The 18,125-nt window shown below is 57.7% G+C and overlaps 1 pseudogene; it reads right to left on the bottom strand.

Annotated features, from left to right (window-relative positions):
* Positions 1-2,928: 2,928 nt before the first annotated feature.
* On the bottom strand, positions 2,929-13,885 carry LOC107107615 (annotated as a pseudogene).
* Positions 13,886-18,125: the final 4,240 nt, after the last annotated feature.

Genomic DNA, 18,125 nt, shown 5'->3' on the forward strand with positions numbered 1-18,125 from the left:
CCTGAGAACACCACGGCCACTCCACAAAGAGAAATAACAGACTGACGGGGGCTGGTCCCAGAAGGAAAGTGGCCCCACCATGCCGAGGCTGATCACCAACCACGCCCGGCTGAAACCACGCTGAAACCTACTCTGGACTGTGATCTCCCTCCCTCCCTCCCTCCCTCCCTCCCTCTCTCTGTGCCCGGAACGACTAATAGATGTTGATTTGTGGACCACAGTGCCCTCTGGGGCTCATATGGGGAGAGGGGGTCTCCCTCCCTCCCTCACACACACACACATACACACAGAGAGAGAGGGGCCTTGCCTGGACTGCCTTGGCATTAGCGCAGGGATCAGGCCCTGCAAGGAGCTCAGGTGCCGCCTCTGTCCCCAGATCCACGCTGTCAACGCTAAGACTGGACTTCTGGCCCTCAGGGACCCTCCAGCCCAACATGCACCCACCCCCCTGCTGTCTACACGGGATCAGCTGACCAGCCCCTACGCAAACGGACGGAAGGACACCGTCCCGGTGTAGAAAAGGGCGTTCTTCAGCCGCCCCGGGGCAATGCCCCCCTCCTCCTCCTCCCTGCAGGGCACACACACCCCCATGCCCTACCTCAGCCAAGGAGCTCCCAAGTCAGGCTCCAGGGGGGATATTGCTGGTGAAAGCTGGTCTGCTTGTTCACTGGTTATTGGGAAGATTTATATGTTTGGACAGCCTTTGAGTCATTCGGCCTTCCAGGGGGCTCACAGAGAATCTGCAGCAGATGCAGCAAATAGTGCAGCACTTTTTTTTTGACAGTTTTCATTTCATTCCCTGGGATTTGAACCCTGAGGAAAGGAGGGTTGTCAACGTTCTGTTAAATAAAATTCTGCAGAGTGTCAGTGAACACTGCCATTCTCTGGAATGTGTGTGTGTGTGGGGGGGGGGGATCCTCGTGGCCTCTGCCTGGTACACTAACGAAGTCTGGTGTCTGGATTTTATTGCTTTTGTTTTTCTGACCTTGGCGGTTCCAGCTGCTACTGACTCTGGGGGAATATGAACAACTCCCGTGAGGCATGCCCAGGACGAGTTCAGGTTCTCACCGGGAGATTGGCAAGCAGTGCACAAAGTGCGCTGAGTCTGCATGAGTCTGCTGAATTACTGAGAGCACAAACTTTGCAACATTCGGGCAAGAGAGGAGAGTTTTGGCGTAAAGAACATTCTGTTATTAACATAAGTGTGATTCTAGTTAGAGGCTTCTTCATTTTGTAACGTTTTCACTGTACCATGTGTGAGCCTGCTTGATTCTAATAAAGCGCTACTGACAGGCAGTAGTTCAGACGGGACACAGAACAGCTTGGGAGAGAGAGAGAACTGAGCTTGGTCAGAAAGCTTCAATAGATCTGTTCTGTTGTGTCGTTATTGAACCCTAAACCTACATGACTCACTGGGAACAACCGGTTTCTACTTTTTTGCCTGCTCTCTTTTGCCCGCTCTCTTCCCCCTGTACACGCAGACATTGCTTATTGGCCTTTGCTTGGGGGTGGGTGGGTGTTTTGAACCCAGTATAATTCAGGATGCCTGGATGCTTCGAGCCATTCCTGACACAAGACGTCCGCGTGTCATAGTTATGAACTACCAATAAACAGAATTCTTCTTATGAAGCACTGTGTGGTGTGATCTCACCATCGAACCCTGACACAGAGATGACTCGTTTCTCTTAGCTTAGCCTAACAGGTTTCCTTGTTGTTCCCTGTGGGTTAGGGTTAGGGTTTTCCAAACACCTGGAGAGTGGAGAGGCTTTCCTTTCTCTCTCGGGTGACCACTGCGACCACCTGACCTTTGTTAGGAATTGCTCACTGGGGGGGTCAGGACTCCCAGCTTCCCTTCCCAGTTCCGAGGCCTGGCCTCTCTGTCTCCCGCTGCCCAGTGCCTGGTCACCACGGGGACCGTTTACTGCCTTGCATGCCCCTATAGGAATAGCCACTTGCCAACTGCCTGCCTTCCCCCTGGCGCTCCTTTTAGAATAGCATGTCTGAGGCAGTGGAGGTATATACGGTACAGAGAACCACTACCATCATCAAAAGTTATACAGTATTTATTAAAAAGAAAATGTTCACAAGCATTCTTTTAGCGCAGCACCAGACTGAGCAAGGGATTCAAAAGAAATGGGTAAAATGCAATTCCTCTGTTCCTCTCTCCATACATGCCCTATCAGGTGTTAAAATATAGGACAGGCTCCTTACCTTGGGAAGTTCCAAATCTCTACAGAGTTTCTATTACCTTGAAGCTTTCTTCAGCTCTCCAGGCCAACACATGGCTAATGGCTGCCTCCTCCAGACCTCAGTTAAGAGCTCCATCTGCTCTGGTGGGCTCAGTACCATAGAGAGCTTGCTCCCCTGAGTTTTATCACCTCTCTTTTCCCCACCCCACTGATCAGGTCAGGCCAGGTCAGAAAAACTTTCCCTGAAGTCTCCAGAATTTCCTTCCTGAAGTCTGTCTAGTATTTAACATCTTCAAATCTCTGTTCTCTGCTTGAAGGGGGAGGGGAGGTGAGCTTGACCATCCAATTGTCTAGACCTGTTAGCATTTGTATGAAGGTGGGCTGAGATAAGTCTGGAAAGCAGGTGAACTGACTTCTCCCCTTCTTGTCTGTTCTGTGCCCAGAGGGGGGGGGAAGTTTCTAAAATTCAGTGAAGGTTTTGCTCTTGTCAAACCTCCAAAGAAAAAATGCATTTCTTTTTCTTCTTCTTTTTAGTTTCAGAAAATCCATTTAATGGCTTAGGATTCACTCACAACACAAAATTTTATATATGGCATGGCTAATGGCATGCCTTTGTTAGCCGCCTTGAGCCCACTGGGGAGGGCGGGATATAAATATGAAAAATAAATAAAAAATAAATATAAAAATTTCAGATCACTTTTCTCTACAGAAGAAAAAAAACAGCTGGCCATAACTAAAGTCAGTACGCATCAACTTTAACTTTATGGACTCCTTTGTCTTCACATTCTCTTTCTCTGTCATAATAATAGAAAGTGTTATCCCTTCTCTGCAGTTTCTTCATGAATCCTGATTCCGGCCACCTTTTCACCACACTAACGTGTTTCACTTGTTTATACTCAATTTCATCCCTATATCCAGCTTGCTGAAATCTGTACAGATTCTCAGCTTCACCTGACCGTGTTTTGGCACGATGTATGGATTTCGGCTTAATGTCGGCAGTGGCTCCAGAAAGGTCACCAGTTAATTTGTTTCTCTGTTGCAGGACTCACCAGCCCCTTCTGGCGCAGGCGCCTCTCCAGAGGAAAAAGACGCACAAGGCACAACAGTGTTCGTATCCGTGAAGCCAAAGGGATTTCCCACATGGACTCCCCTCACCTTCCCCATTACAGTTCTTATGCTGATCTTGGATACTTTTTATTTATGTCATGATGGACTCTTTTATAGTTGGCCTTCCTGACTGGGACTGAAGGCAGATAACAACTAGAAACTGTCACGTTTTGCCAAGAAAGGCCACATTTCATTCATTTAAAACATTTGTATGCCACCTTTCCACCCAAATAGGGTCTGCAAGGTCATGAACATCAGGCATTAAAACATTTAAAATATTTTTTAAAATGTTTAAAATGTATATACAGACAGACAGACATAAACACACACTTTTAAGCACACAACAAAGTTTGAGTCCAGTGGCACGAAAGCTCACACCTCGAACAGAACTTTGTTGGTCTTCAAGGTGCCTGACTGGACTCATCTTTGGTCTGTTGCTTCAAACCAACACAATGACCCACCTGGATCTACTTAGCACAGTTAACCATCACTCAACACACACACACACACACACACTCCTGTGTGGGTCTGAGGAAGGGAGCTCTTTGGCTCTCGAAAGCTCCTGCCGGAAAAACCTTCTTGATCTCTCAGGGGGCCCGGGACTCGAATCCGGCTCTTCTGTTGAGGACCAGCACGGCTCCCCTCGGAAACTACCCCTCTGTGTGTGTGTGTGTGTGTGTCCTGCCCGAGGGTCTGCTTCATGCATCTGATGAAGTGGGCTCCAGTTCACAAAAGCCACCAGACCCCTTTCTGTTCTTCTGATCTGGAGCTGGGCTCCCTCCCCCCAAAGCCGCCCTGGGACAGAAGCCGCTGCCGATCCGCCCAGACACATTTGAAGCCCCCCTCCCAGAGGGTCCTCGGCCCACTGACCTGTTGCTGTTCCAGAAGCTGCGATGTGAAAGGGGAGGAGGAGGAGGAGGAGGCCCAGAGCCCTCCTCATCAGTTAGCCCCCAAATCCTTTGGGACACTCCCAGTCAGTCGCGTAGAAGGGGGACTCCTCCGCCGTTGCTGGCTGCAGTTGGGTTTCTGGAGAAAGAGAGGCACAGCTGGGGAACTTTGACTCTTTGACTCCTGCGTGGAGGATGGGGCGGGGAGCGGGTGATCAGCCGGCAATTGAGCCACAATTTCCCGGGCACAGGGCGCCTTGGGGAGAGCAAAGGGGCATGGTTGGCATGGAGGACGGGGCGGGGAGTGAGTAATCAGCTGGCAATTGAGCTGCAATTTCCCCGGGCATAGGGCACCTTGGGGAGAGCAAAGGGGCATGGTTGGCACATTGCTTCCTTGTCCTCCCCTGCGCCCAGCCCCAGGGGGTGGTGGTGGTGGGGTGAGCAGACCAAGGCAGCAGGAGCCCGAGTGCATTCCCAGGGGCAGCCGGTGGTGGGCCACCTTGTGCCTGTGCCTCTGTGTGCGCCTGTGTGTGTGGTTTGCAGCCTGTTGCAACAAAATAAGACAAACCTCTAGGGGTCTTAAGGGCCAGTTCAAAATGAAAAGCTGGTCTCACCGCCTCCCTGAGCAGAGTCCACTTCCTGGCTCGGCCAGGCGGACGGTGCCTCAAGTGTCCGAGTTCTGACCTTGGGCACATCCAGCCTCAGTTTCCCCCTCTGGCAGGTGCAAACCTCCCCTCCCCCCCCCTGGTCTCCTGCGATTCTCTCACTGGATCTTCCAGCCCACACCCACCTAAGGCCTAGCCATCGGTGCCTCGGACTGGCCCTTAACGCCTTCCTTCCAGGTGGGGCTCCGGGGGCTGCTGCTGGTGGGCAGGAGGGCGTCCTCCGCGTGGGAGGTGCCCTTCGGTCTCTGTGTAAAGCCTGCAGCAAGAATCGCTTGTGGCTTGGGGGCTGGCTGTCATCCGTACGCTGATGACACCCAGCTCTGTCGTTCTTTTTCCAAATAATGAGATCCGGACCCTGAAGCCTCTAATCCAGCTTCATTGCGCTGTTTGTTCCACGGGTTCTACTGTCCTATTGCATTGTCCTCCAACTTCCAAATCTTGTTTTATTGCTTCGTTTGGTGTACACATCATTCGGTATTTTTGCATTATTTTATAACTTAGTTTTAATGAGCATGTGTGTTACACTGCTTTCATTGCATTGTTTTTTCATTATGAAACACACACTCCCCCCCCCCTCAAGTCTCCGCAGGAGTGGCAGGGTGTATAGGCGAGGTAACTAAGGCCAGCGAGTCCCATCACAGACCCCAGTCCCCGGGGCCCAGTCCCCAATTCTGCAGCAGGGAACGAGAGGCCGGCCCAGTCCAGCCGCCAGGCCAAAGGCCCACGAGGTCAGTGGGAAAGGGGCCCTGCACGTTTTGAACACCGCTTCATCAGGGGGCCTGAAACATGACCTAAAGGGAGCACTGATTTATATTTAAACAGTCAAAATGCAAACCACGCAAGCACAGAACAGGTTTAAGAGAAACATACACGAAAAACCACAAGTTGAGAATGTGACACAAATTGAAAAATCCACATGACTGTCAATAGGATCAAATTGCAGGCGGTAAAATATTTACACCGCAGCAAAGCAAGATAGAACTTACTCCATACCCGGAGGCAGCCAACCTGGGAATCCCAGTGCAGCAGGGGAAGGCCTTGGCCTCGGTGCCTGGTCAGTGCGGCCCTCCAGGGCAGCTGGTTAACTGCTGTGGGGCAGGGGATGCTGGATTCGACGCACCCCCATGGGTCTGATCTGGCAGGGCTCTGCTTCTGTTCTTGCATGCCCCCCCCCAAAAAAAGAGCGGGTGCAAGTGAGCGATGGATGCTGGCCATCGGCTACTGAACGAAGAAGAAGAAGAAGAAGAAGAAGAAGAAGAAGAAGAAGAAGAAGAAGAAGAAGAAGAAGAAGAAGAAGAAGAAGAAGAAGAAGAAGAAGAAGAGATTGGATTTATACCCTGCCCTTTAAGACCAGGGGGCTCTTCTTGTCTGCCTGGGTCTTCAAACGCGCCCCTTCGTCAGCCCCAGAGCCAGGCTTCCACTGCTGCTAAGGACTGCTTCACAGTCGCTCTGGTGAGGCTGGATTTGGCCCCCAGCGGGTGCCTGGTTTCTTGGGTGGTTGACTGGGGGTGGTGGTGGAGACAGGGTTGCCAGCTCCGGGTTGGGACATACCTGGAGATTTGGGGGGTGGAGCCTGAGCGAAGTGGAGCTTGGGGAGGGGAGGGACTCCAGTGGGGCATCTCATGCCGTTGAGTCCGTCTCCCAAAGGGGCCACGTTCTCCGGGTGAGCTGGGCCTTTGTCGCCTGGGGATCCGCTGTAATCCCGGGAGATCTCCAGCCACCACCCGGAGGTTGGCACCCCCTGAAGCCAGCCTGCTAGGGAGGGGCCCCCACCCACAAGTCCCTGTGTGGCAGCTGGGCAGGAATGGTGCCGGTGGTGCTGACCTCAGGCTTGTGACTTGCCTGTCCAGGCCCAAGTGGCTGAGGGAAGAAGAAGAAGAGGAGGGGGAGATTTGATTTATACCCCTGGCCCTTCACTACCCAAAGGAGTCTCAGAGCGGCTGACAAACTCCGGTCCCTTCCCCTCCCCACAACAGACACCCCTTGTGAGGGAGGCCGGGCTGAGAGAGCTCTGACAGAAACTGCTCTTTTTCAAGGACAGTTCTGATCAGAACTACGGCTTGCCCAAGGTCATCCAGCCAGGTGCAGGTGGAGGAGGAGTGGGGAATCAGACCCGGTTCTCCCAGATTAGAGTCCGCCTGCACTTCACCACGACACCAAACTGCTTGTGGCCAGGCATTGTTATTGTTTGGAGCCCGTTGTTGCCGGGGAGGATTTGGAGAGGAGGCCAAGCTGAAGTGGCCCCGCGTGAGATAAACGGGGACTGGTGTGACTGGCTGGGATGACGGACTGGGGGGGGGGGGCATTCATTTCCCCTCCAGGACTCCTCCACCCGGATGGCCTCCCCTGTCCAGGAAACTTGGCCTCCACCTCTTCTGGGGACCGTGGCCTTCCCTTGGCTGATCTACATCAGAGGGGCCCAGCGGGTGGGTCGCTGTGGCTCTAGGTAGGGCAAACACCGTCTGAGGGGGGCTGATCCCAGGCGAGCCTGTTGTGGGCTCAAGCGGCCTGGGGGGGGCGATGTGAGCCCTCTGTTGGGGGAGTGGCATGTGGAGTGGGGGGGGTTCCCACTCCTCTCGGCACTGCTGGATGTGCAGGTGAGGATACCTGTGTGTGTGGCCGGGGTGCCCAAAACACAGCTGGCCACGGGAGGCTGCCTGATTCAGGGGTGCTGAGCTGCTGCCCGTCGGCCACTAGTGGACTTGTTCACCCACATGCGCCGGGGGGGGGGGCTGTCCTGGAAACAGAGGCCGGCAGGGGACCCCTGTGCTCGTTCCCCGTGGCCAAGAGGGATGCCGTGGCTCACGGCTGCTCCTGGGTGGCTGGACAGGGCACACTGGCTCCCCACTCCCAGGCCCGGGGAGGGCTGTGCAGCTGCCCCCCCGGGGGGGGGGCTTCCAAATAGGGGCTCCCTCTCCTGGGGGCCTTTGGGGCTCTGACTGCCCAGGAGCAAAACATCCTTGGGGGGGGGACCAAGAGGGAGGAGGCCTCGGCAGGGCTTCAGAGAGCCTTTGGGCACAAAACAGACAGCAGGGCCCTCCCCTGAGCCAGGAAGGATGGATTTAAACTGCAAGCCTCCGTCCAACACAGAGCTCTTCTTCAGGCTGAGGAGTTCCAGCGTATAAAGCAGAGGCGCACACAGGAAGCGGCCTTCTGCGGACTCAGGACCCGCCCCCCCCCGGGGTCCCTCCAGGTCAGCCTTGCCCACACTCTGCCTGGCAGCGGCTGCTCTCCCTTCAGGGTCTCAGGGAGAAGAGCTCTTTCTTCCCCATCACCGGCCGCCGCCTGGGAGTCCTTCTGAGTGACGAGGCGGGAGGCTGGAGCGGGGACCTTCTGCACGCCAAGTGGAGGCCCTTCTGCCGAGCCGGGGTTCTTCTTAAAAGGCTGCTCCTGGGCAGTGGGCAAGACAGCTTCACCCAGCTGCCCCACTGCTGCTGGCTGGGCCACCCAAGAGGCCACGCGATGATTCTGTGGCAGAGGAGGAGCCCACGAGGTCTCTGCCCACAAGATCCCCTACGGGCCTCGGCCATGAAACTCTGCAGGGCCGAGGGCCGGCGGGCACCCAGGCTGAGGAGCGCCAGGCACAGCAGCGGCCCAGGGGGTGACGGGGCTCTGGGGAACGAACGTCGGGATGGGTGCTTGCGTCATGCCTTCCCTGTGGGGTGAGGGAGGGCCTTGGACTGGAGTCCACCGGGTGCTCCTCCCAGGTGCTATTCTTAGCTCTGGGGTGTGACGCTTGCTGTGACGCCTGCTGTGTCCTGGTCCACTTCTGCCGACAAGGGTGCCTTGGGGCGGGGAGGGCCCACGCCTGCCTGGGGAATGCTCTGCACTGGGACATGTTGTAGCAACATGGCTAAGCGGCAGCCAAGGTCACTTTCCAGGGGCTTCTACTGCAAACAGAGAAGCAGAGTCAACTGTTGCTGCCTCCCTTTTCTTGTGCCTGGGAGGGCAGAAATACAACAGGAGTGGGGCCAGGTAGAAGAAGAAGAGATTGGATTTTTATACCCCATGGCCCTTCACTACCCGACGGAGTCTCAGCACGTCTTGCAATCTCCTTTCCCTTCCCCTCCCCACAACAGGCACCCAGTGAGGTAGGCAGGGCTGAGAGAGCTCTGACAGAAACTGCTCTTTTTCAATGACAGCTCTTATCAGAACTACGGCTTGCCCGAGGTCATCCAGCAGCTGCAAGTGGAGGAGGAGTGGGGAATCAAACCCGGTTCTCCCAGGTTAGAGTCCGCGCTCCTAACCGTTACACCAAACTGGCTCTCACACCAAGCTGCTGGATCAGACCCATGGTCCATCTGGTCCAGCATCCTGCCTCACAAGGTGGCCAACAGTGGCCAAGGAAGGGCATCTGGAGAAGGGTGCCTGAAGCACCCGAAAGCTTCTACCCAGAACGAAACTTGGCCGACTGGACTCAGACTTTGCCCTCTTGCTCCAGACCAATATGGCTCCCCCTCCGAACCTATCTTCGTGCCCAGCCGTTTCCTCTGGAGGGCCAGCAGCCGGGTCCGGAGGCCGGGGACTTCCCCTGAGGTTGCCTCCTGGCTCTGGGGTTCAGGGGCTTCGTGCCTCCGGATGTGGAGGTTCCCCTCAGCCACCCCTGATGGCCTCGTCCTCCCTGCGTCTGCCTCATCCCCCTTTTAAAGCGGTTTGTTCCTGTGGCCATCAGGGCACCCTCTGGCAGCGACGTCCCCGTTTTAGCCACGCTCTGAGTACAGGAGCGTGTCCTTTTCTCTCCTGGAGTCACGATGATTGCCCCTGGAGAGGCTGGCCGCTGGGGAGGGGGGGGGGGACTCCATGGCATCCTGTTCCTGCCATGGAGTCCCCTGCCCCCACCCCCGGGATCCACACACACCACCACCACCACCACCACCACGTCTCCAGGGATTTCCCCACTCCACAGCTGTGCAGGACAGCAGAGCTGTAACCGGGGAAACCACACCTGTTGGATTTTGGCATGGCAGGCAGCTGGTGGAAAGGCGGGATCCTGCCAGGGAGGGAAAGGGCCCCTGTGAGGCGGGGAGGAGGGCTACCTGAGTCTGCACGTCATGCCAAGAGCCTCTAATTCCGCCTCCTTCTGTGGGCAGGAGGAAGCCGGCTCCTTTCCCACCCTGGCTCCAGAGTCCACATGCCTGGCCTCTCTCCTCTGGAAGATGGGGCAGGCGGCGGCTGCTGCTGGGGCCCACGGGCGTTGCCCAGGTTGGCAGGTCACTGCCCCCACAGTCAAGTGCTTTACAGCCATGACTCAGCACAGAAGGAAGTGGGCAGCCAAGAGTCCCTCCAAGTATGATTAATACATGGAATTCACTGCCACAAGAGGTGGCGGTGGCTACAAGGGGGAACTGGATAAGCATATGGAGCAGAGGTCCATCAGTGGCTCTTAGCTACAAGGTATAGATAGGAACTCTCGGCCTGGGGCAAGTGATGCTCTGTATTCCTGGTGCTGGGAGGGGGGGCAACATTGGGAGGGCTCCTAGTGTCCTGGCCCCGCTGCTGGACCTCCTGGTGGCCCCTGTGTGACACAGAGAGTGTTGGACTGGAGGGGCCATTGGCCTGATCCAACACTGGCTTCTCTTATGTTCTTATGTCTGGGGCAAGTGATGCTGTGTATTCTTGGGTGCTTGGGGGGGGGGACAACAGTGGGAGGGCTTCTAGAGTTCTGGGCCCACTGCTGGAGCTCCTGGTGGCACCTGGTATTTTTGGAATTCTTTTTTTTTGTCTTTGACCCATGTGCGCATAAGCGTGTATCCAAAGCTCCAGCCACAATCCCTCTGCCAGGTACTCCACCCTCTTCCCTTCGCCTCTCTTCCGTGGAATACATGGGGGGGGGGGGTTAAAGCGCAGGTTTACATGAGAGTTGTCCCATTGACTTCAGTGCACTTACCCTTGTGTCATTGATTTAGTTGACTACTTGGTCTCGCCCTAATATTTCTTATGCTGTGCATTTGCTGTGTCAAAGGAATTCAAACCCAACTATGCGAGATTGGAATGCAGCCAAAATACTGTGGTATTTAAAGGGCACTTTGCAATATAAACTTGTGTTAAGATGTGATGACAAACAACAAGTTATAGCCTTTACTGATTCGAGTTGGGGTAACAGTGACAGTGGAAAAAGCATAACAGGATATGCGATAAACGTATGTGGATCATTGATTATCTGTACTAGCAGTTGTGAAGCTGAATTTGCAGCTATAAATGATTGTACAATACCACTTGAATGGCTCCAGCAGTTATTAACTGATTTTGATGTGTTGTATGACAAACCAATGTTAATTAAGTGTGACAATACGGCAGCAGAACAGTTAGCTGATTCTCAAGGAATTAGGCCTAGGAGCAGGCACATCAACATTCGATATCAAAATGTAAGGGATACAGTGCAAAGAGGTTTAGTTGCATTGCAGCACTGTTCTTCCCAAGACAACGTAGCTGATGTGTTCACCAAAGCGCTAGACAAAGCTAAGTTCCTAAAGCTCAGGGGGAGTTTGAATATGATCACAGATACTGAACCTTAGGGGGAGTGTCGCTGTATAAGCTTCAGCACCATGATCAGAACTGGATTCAGCCGGTTTGGACTTGGCAGAGGCAAGCCAAGTCACCATGAGTCAGCACTGATCTGATTGGCTGGCCCATGTATATATGTAAATGTGTATCTCTGTATGTATCTCTCTAGGATGGTGGATGGCGTCTCGCGGAGCAGTTTGTTGGCGAGCTGCATATATTGTAAATAAATTCCCTGTACATAGTAACCACTGGACTGCCTCAGTGTGGTTGATTATTGGAAAGCCTCTGGTGAGTGGAATGACTGCTGGTGAGTGCAAGTGTGGCTGAGGTGCTGGTTCAACTTTTCCAAACACGCTGCGCGACATCAGCCCTCCAAGGGGCCTTCAAGAGACTCTCTGGGCAGCCGCCTGGCACAGCCAGACCTGTCGAACCAGCCCTGAACAGAGACCACAACCCTGCAGCTGGGGGGGGGGGAGAAGCCCACCATCCCACCATCCCTCAACCCCTTTATGTTCCCAGGGGAGTTGCCTTCCCCAGGGGGCGCCCCCCTCCCCAAGTCAGAAGCCCCACAAGGCAAGGCGGATCCTCCCGTCCTCCTCTCCTCTCCCCCCCCCACCGCCACAAACCAACAGCACCAATAAGCGGATCCACATTTTTAATGATTGGTGTTGCACATGAGAATGTTGAACTTGGTTGCTGCATTTAATGCTAGATCGTCGCTCTGGACGTTTGATCGGAAAAAGGCTGGTGGGGAGAAACGCTCCCTGTGAGCTGTGGAGTCCTGTGAGCAAAGATTCTACCTTGTGAGCTCCTGGCATGAAAGCTGTGAGCGAGCGATCGGGCTGCTGCATAAATTAGTTCGCTCTTCTAGAGCCCATCCCTCCTGAGCCAAGGCAAAAATATGTGAGCCGGGGGTTAAAACACTAACTCGGCTTAGAGGGAATACTGGTGGGGAGGGGGTGCAGCTGACTTGCAAAAGCAACGCATGGGAGGGGCGGGGGGGGGGGGGACAACGCTGGGTAGGTTCCAGGAAAGTCCACCATGCCCCCACACGTCCCTCACCCAAGATGCCCACCCCCACTCCCCCCTTTGGCCCAAGTCTCCTGTGGGTGTCACCGCTTGGCCCCTGCCCCGGCCACAAAGGGAGCCGCCCCGGGCAGCAGACCCTTCCCCCCCTCTGCTCCCCCCCACCAGCCTGTGGGGCATTTTGGAGGGAGGGGTGAGTGGAGAGCAAGGCAGGATTATGGGGGGGGGAGGACTGAGCGGGGGGGGCGGCGGCTGAGGAAGGAAGTGTGGGGAAGACCTTTGGTAAAGTGCGAGCCCGCAGTCCCTGGCCTGCAGAGGCTGTGAGCCTTGTGCAAAAGAGAACCTCACGACAGCCAGCCTTGGGAGGACGTGCCGGAGCCCCACGAGCTGTGCGGAGGGCAGCACCCGTCCCTGGCGAGGCCTTCTGCCCTCTCCGTCTCGACGTCCCGAATGCCTGCAGGCGCCTCTTCCTCCCAGCGTCAGCAGCAGAAGAGAATCATGGGCCTTCAAGGGGCGGACAACCTCCCGCTGGCCTACAGCGCAGCAGCCCCCCAACCATACCGGCCCCACTGCTTCCCTGGGCCCGAGGACGAGGCCTGTGCAGACCACGCGTGGTCTCTGGCCTGTGCCTGGCACCTTCCCCCTCCGTCTCATCACAGCCGGGTCAGCTGGGGCCGGGCGATCCTCGTCTGCAGGAGTGAGAGAGAAGAGGGGAGAAGAGGAGAGGAGAGGAGGCAGAAGCCACCAGTCAGCCGGAACCGCCAGGGACACCCCCACGGCTTTGCCCCCCCACCCCCCGGAGATTCCCCGCCAGGCCTCCCTACCTGGAGAGAGGTGTCCACTTTGTCCAGGCAGGGACGGAAGGATCCCTGGCTCGAGGAGGAGGAAGTCTGGTCACTGCTGGCACCACCCTCCGGCCCTGCACGGAAGAAAGGGGGCAGAGGGTGGCAAATGGGGGCGGGCAGGATGGGGCCTTGCCCCAGCAGACCGGAAGCCCGGCTCGCCCAGCAGGTGCCCCTGCCAGGCCCAGGCGGCCACAGGAGCCCCTGGCCTCTTGGAGACCAACCCGAGGAAATGTTTCACACCCACACACTTGACAGGTCGGACCCGCCTGCTGGGACCCCAGGTCGCCCTGGGAGGTGCGGGCGCCCGTCCTGGGCAAGGGTGGCAGCAGCGGCAGACTCTCTGTTGACAGCACTGCCTGCGAGGCGCCCTCCCTCCCCGGGGGAGCAGCCCAGACCCCGACCCCCGCCCCCACCAGGCCAGGCCAGACTTCCTTGGGAGCTGGGCTATGTCAAGGAGGCGGCCCTGCCGGGCAGCGGGGCTTCTCCTCCCCCTCGGCCCCAAGCTGGCCGGGCAGACTCCTCGTTGCGCGGAGGGCTAACCCGACAGAGCTGGTGCTTGGGGGGGTGGGGGTGGGAAGGGTACTCGAGCAAAATGCCACATCCGCTGAGGCCAGACATTCCAGGGTATACTGCCTGTGAACGTGGAGGCTCCACTGAGCCATCGCGGCTGTGGGCGTCTCCTCTTGCTCGGCGCAGTCAAGGAGAACCACGGAAGCGTGTGGCCCTCCTGCGGCACAAACGGTGGGCAGTGGGACTTGTCCGGCTGCATCAGCTTCACGCGCCGGATGCCCACAGAGGAGGAGGAGGAGGAAAAGGTCTCCCACCCCCACTTTCTCTGCACAAACATGTCATCTGTCCCCCCCCCACACACACACACACACTCCTGGACAGCCACTGAGGCACAGGAAGTGGGCTGTGGGTTCCAAAAACAATGAAAAACGCCGGCTGCCAGCTCCACACACGCCTCGTTTTTCTGGTGCCACAAGATGTCCCGTGGGGGAAACGCTGCTGCTTTCGGTGTTGACAGTGTGAGCTCGTGAAAGGGCAAGTGATTCCGGGAAGAGTTGGGGGAGGTGAGCTGGGCCCAGCGGGGCACAGCCAGGCGAGTGCAGCCTCCCACCAGGCTAATGGGGCCGTTAATCAGGCCAGAGCGGCTTGCCTCCACAGGCTTCGCGCTCTCCCTGCAGTGCGGGAGGTTCTGCAGCCACCCCCTCGCCCTCGGCCTCTCCTCCCAAAGCAGGACGGGGAGGACAGGGGCTGCTCTTGTCTTTTCACTCGGCTGTCGCCCTCTCTCTTGCCCTTGCAGCCTGCTCGGGGGGGGGGAAGGCTCCGCTTGGCCCCCCAGGAGCCTTGCTTGCTGAGGGCGGAGCTTTTCCGCCCTGGACCGAGGAGCCCCTCCCCTGGTGCGAGGGGTTCAGAGCTCTGGCCTCGAGGGAGGGGGCTTCTGCCAGGGAAAAGTGAGCAGAGGGGCCCCCTGGGACCTGGCCCCACACCACGCCCCCCCCCCCCCGCCCCGTGGCCCTCCTATGGGTCCGGCCCCGGGAGGCCTCGAGGGCCCGTGTTGCACTCGGACTCATTCTCGTACAAGTTCTCTTCATCAGGAGGGCCCTTCAGCCTGCGCGAGGAGGAGCATCAACAGAGACATCAGACCTCTGGGCTGGGGCATTCCAAGCGAGATCCGGCAGGGACCTCCGCGGGGGCACACGGGCCGAGACACCCCCGCTGCAGCCTGGAGGCCTGTGGTGATTCTGGGAGCTCTCCAGGCCCTCCCCCCCCACCCACCCCCCGCCGGGAGGCTGGCCTCCCCCTCAACAGCTGTTCTCCACCCATCCCACCCATCATGGGAGGCGGACGCTGGGCTGCAGCCATCCAGGCAGACATTGCAGAGCGGCAGATGTTGCTGGCTGGGCACGTTTACATCCTCCACCCCCACCCACCCCCCGCCGGGAGGCTGGCCTCCCCCTCAACAGCTGTTCTCCACCCATCCCACCCATCATGGGAGGCGGACGCTGGGCTGCAGCCATCCAGGCAGACATTGCAGAGCGGCAGATGTTGCTGGCTGGGCACGTTTACATGCACACCGGTCTGCACGGGGGCCCAGGCCGAAAGGCAGCTTGTGTGGCTGGCAGCCGTAGCTGGCTCAAGCGAGTAAGCCAAGTGCCGCTGCCCCCCCCCCAAGTGCCTGTGCCGAGCTCAATGGGGGGGGCTGAGCCAGTGCACACAGATGAGCCTTGCTTGGTGCCGAACGGAGGCTTCCTAGACTCAGAGGCGTCATCGGGCTCCAGGGGATGGAGGCGGCCTCCCTCGCAGGAGACTCACTCCCCCTGGCTCCAGGACCTGTGCCCAAGTTGTGGCCGGGCACAGCAATCTGGGGGGGGGGACGGAGGACAGCCCTCCCCACCCCCCTCCCTCCCTGGGACGGAGGACAGCCCTCCCCCCCCCCCTCCCTCCCTCCCTCCCTCCCCGCCCGCCTACCTGTGGTCCTTCTCCCTCCGCCGCCGGAAGCGCCTCCAGCAGAGCAGCACGGCCAAGACGAGGATCACCAGCAGGAGGGCAGCCAGGCCCAGGGCCACCCCCACGGCCACCCCCACTTTGCTGACGCTCTGCTCGCAGTGGCTGCCCACGAACCAGTAAGAGTCCGACTGCTCGCAGCTGGGGGGGAGGAAGGGCACACCGGGTCACTCACTCGCGGGAGGGGAGGGGAGGGAGGCCTGCGGGGGCGGGACCCAGGCAGGCCCCTCCCTTCCCTGGGTGGGGAGGAGCGGGGATGGGGGGGTCTAGTGGCCAGAGGAAATCCCCCCCCACAAGGAACGTCATTCTTTAGAGGCTCCGAACGACCGGAGCAAGACCGAGGGAGTGTCCCCCCAGCAGCCCGAGGTGGTCGGGGGGGACGGTGCCGCTTTGAATGCCAGTGTGGGGGGGGAGGGTCTTCTGACCAGGGGAGCCCTTTCACTCAATTTACATCCAAAGCGCAGAACCTAAATGAAAGCCAGTTCTTAGCATCAAACGCTTCCTTCCAACTTGGGACTTCATTTCTAGTCTGCCTTTCTCAAGACACTTTCAGGTGGGGGCGGCCGTGTTGGTCCGAAGCAGCAGATCGAAGTTTGGGTCCAGGGGCACCTTGAAGACCAACAAAGTTTTATTCTGAGTACAGGCTCTTGTGTGTGCGTGCGTGCACACGGAAGCTTATACCTTGAATGAAATTTCGTTGGTCTTAAAGGGGGGGAACTGGACGCGAACTTGGTTTCCTTTCTCAAGACAGAGCATGGAAATTAAAAAACCGCCAGGCGACACAAGAGAAGTTCAGCAAGGGCTTCACAGACAGGCCCATTCCACACACTCTGCAGGAAATACTGCAATGTTCCCTCTAAGCTGAGTTGGTGTGAGCTTGCTCACAGTTTCTTATCCTCCGGCTCACACATTGTTTGTCTTAGCCCAGGAAGGTTGGCTCCAGAAGAGCAAACTAATTGATGCAGCAGCCCAATCGCTCGCTCACAGCTTTAAGGCCAGTCGCTCACAAAGTGGAATTTTTGCTCACAAGACTCCACCGCTTAGAGGGAGCATTGGATACAAGTGCAACCTCAGGTCACTTATTCCACACACACCCCCAGCAAGGCCACCCCAAGAAACACCTGTGGGCATGTCGCCCATGGAGGGGGGAGCCCCTTTCCGATGCCTGAAGCTGCCACAGTCAAGCGGAGGAGGGGAGCGGGCCTCAAGGCCAAGGAGGACTTCAGGGGCCACACCCGGCCTCCTTGAATATGCCCCCTGGAAACTCATCCAGAGCCAGCCAGCCAACCAGCTGGGGGTCAGGCCACATTCCTGACTGCCCTTGACGACCGGGGGTGGCCCGAGGTGCCTTCGAGGGCAGCCCCACCCACTGCCAAGGAAGGCATCGACTACGAAACCCCTGCCTACGAGGTAGGCTGCGCTGAGAGGGACTGGTCCTCCAAGGTCCCCTGGGGAGCGTCATAGCTGCACAGGGATTCGAACCCAGGTCTTCTCCTCCTCAGTCCCCCTCTGCAATCCTCACCTCTGCGCTGTCATTTCAGAAGGGAATCTGCTCAGGGTCAAACCAGGCAGCTGGTCAGGATGGCCGTCCAACCACACGGCTGAGAGACGCCCCGGGGGGGGGGATTATCATGCCCAGCATGGCCCCAAATGGGGTCTCCAGTGCCCTGAGCGCCCGCCCCCCCCAGGTGGACTGGAACGAGCAGACCCCGGCCTCAGAGTTCTGGTGAGCACAGGAGGGGGCTTCAGAAATACTTAGGTGTTATCAATGCAACAATGTCTGAGTCCAGCCGAGGGGCACCTTGCAGACCAACAGAGTTTAATTCTGGGTAGAAGCCTTTGTGTGTGCGCGCACTTTCCCTGTGTGCCTGCACACGAGGGCCTCTGCCCAGAATCCAACTCTGGTGGCCTGCAAGGTGCCCCTCGACTGGACTCGGGCTTCGGTCTGCCGCTTCAGAGCCACACGGCTGCCCCACTGGAACCGGTTATCAGTGCAGTTGACGTGACCCAGCAATGGGGAGAGGAGAGCCCCCCCCCCGGCCAGTGCGGCCCCTTCCCCCTCTGGGGCGCTACTCACTAGCAAGTGGGCCCGCTGCGCTGGATCTGGCAGCTTCCTCGCGTGCAGGCAAAGTACTCCGTGTGCAAGCGGCTGCAGCTGGAGACGCACAAGGCCTGGTTGCCGTCCTTGTAAAGCTGGTAGTAGGGCTGGAAGTCCTCCGGCACCCGCTCGTTCTTGCAGGCCCTTGACAGGTCTGGAGGGGGGGAAAGGGAATTGGCGGCACTTCCTGACCTGTCCTTCCCACCCACCCCCACCCCACCCTGGAGATCTCCTTGCGCCTTGCCTGGCCAGAGCCTCACCTCGGCCAAACCGGAGGCCACAACAGCCTCACC

Source organism: Gekko japonicus, unplaced genomic scaffold (genome assembly GCF_001447785.1).
Source record: "Gekko japonicus isolate JY-2015 unplaced genomic scaffold, Gekko_japonicus_V1.1 scaffold4931, whole genome shotgun sequence".
NCBI classification, from domain to species: domain Eukaryota; kingdom Metazoa; phylum Chordata; class Lepidosauria; order Squamata; family Gekkonidae; genus Gekko; species Gekko japonicus.